Source organism: Fonticula alba (genome assembly GCF_000388065.1).
Source record: "Fonticula alba strain ATCC 38817 unplaced genomic scaffold supercont2.3, whole genome shotgun sequence".
NCBI classification, from domain to species: domain Eukaryota; order Rotosphaerida; family Fonticulaceae; genus Fonticula; species Fonticula alba.
Window position 1 is genome coordinate 3,592,241 of NW_009242973.1, and position 1,640 is coordinate 3,593,880.

Genomic DNA, 1,640 nt, shown 5'->3' on the forward strand with positions numbered 1-1,640 from the left:
GGGGGGGGGGGGGGGGGGGGCGAGCGTGTGTCTGCCCAGCGGAGCCCACGCCGGCGGCAGCCTTCGGAGGCGTGTTGTAGGGCGTGGGACGCATCCCCCGACGCCGGAGCCGAGGGCTTCGGCCGCCGGAGACAAGCGCCAGCGCCAATGGCATATCTACCAACGCACCGGCCGGCTTGTCCCCCGTGTTCGGCCCCGTGCGCAGTTTCCGAGGCTGGGACGCATGCAGGTGGCCTCATCTCCCCTGGATGGCAGTCCCCAGGCAGGGGGCATGTGAGGAGACACCGATCACCGGGCTGCGCCGGTCGAGTCGCTCGGGCAAAACTTGGCCAGGGAGGGAGTCACCCGCGAATGGGCCGATCCCGAGTGGCAGCAGTCTTCGGGGTGCTTCTTCCGTCCTTCAGCCCCGGAGCCCGGCAGCGGGCCACGTCCGGGGAGCCTCCCGCGACTGAGGCCCCTTTCGGCTGCATGTTGGGGGGGGGGGGCACAGGGAAAGAAGGGCCGGTCTCATCGGCGGGTGCCATCCGCTGGAGCCCCTCTCTCTCCCCTGTGTGAGCTGACTGTGCCCGGGAGAGAGGGGCGCGAGACTCCCGGCGACGAGGGGCGAGCAGGCTCAAGGCCGCAGGGTCGCCGGTGCAGACGACCGGCACATCGGCGGGACAGCTATGGCCCGAGATCAAACCCAGGGATCGGGGACCCTGGCTGGGGCAAAGCAAGACGCAAGTCAGTGGCGGTGCACATATCTCCCAGCCTCTTGCTCCCCCTCTCGAAGGAGGGTGGACATCGAACAGGCAGCGACACCGTGGCATCTGGCATCCGGCGGCCGACCACGGTCGTCCGTGGGGCCGGTGGACGCGTCGGGTGTTGGCCTCCCGCGCCCCGCGCGCGCCTGGACACACGGGGAGGGGGCCATTGCAAGAGAGAGCATGGGCGCCCCATACGTTGGTACATGAGGCCGGCGGGACACGTGTTGCCCGTACTTTTATTTGCGCATCGTGGCGCTCGCATTCTGGGCGGCCGAGTGGCGTTCTCTTTCCCGGGCGTGGCCGTTGGGGGGACCGGCATGCGGCACGCCGGGGCAAGCCAGCTCAAACACCACATCAAAATGGGGCCGAAAAATCGTGTCTCTAAATATTTGGAAATATACCCCGCGCATGTGTGGCGAAAGGGCACCCCCTCGCATGGCATCTACATTGGCACCAGAATCGGGGGTCTCGTTGTGTGCGACGAGTCAACCGTGCAACCTGCTTGAGCCAACTATCACCGCGGGGGATCTGGCCGGATGAGGATCGCCGGAGGGAAAACAAAGGGCCATCAAGGCGCACCGGCGATGGTGCTGCTCTGAACGCTTCCTTGCCAGCCGGCTCCCCTTGCAAGGGGGCGGGGGCGGCCTCCCTGCGAGCTTTCTTGAGCCGCGGTGGCCTTCGCGGCTGGCCGGTGCCTTCTCCTTCTTCCTCTCGGCCGAAAAATGCCTGCGTGATCACACAATGCTCCTGCCCGTCGGATAGCACCACCTCCGGGCGGCGTATCGCCCTCCAAGCGGATGTGGGTTTCGTTTGCGAGGCTCGAGGTTTTTTTTCCCACGCAACCGACTCGGCGTCTGTTGCGGAGCCCACCGGCTGGTCGGTTCTCAAAGGGGG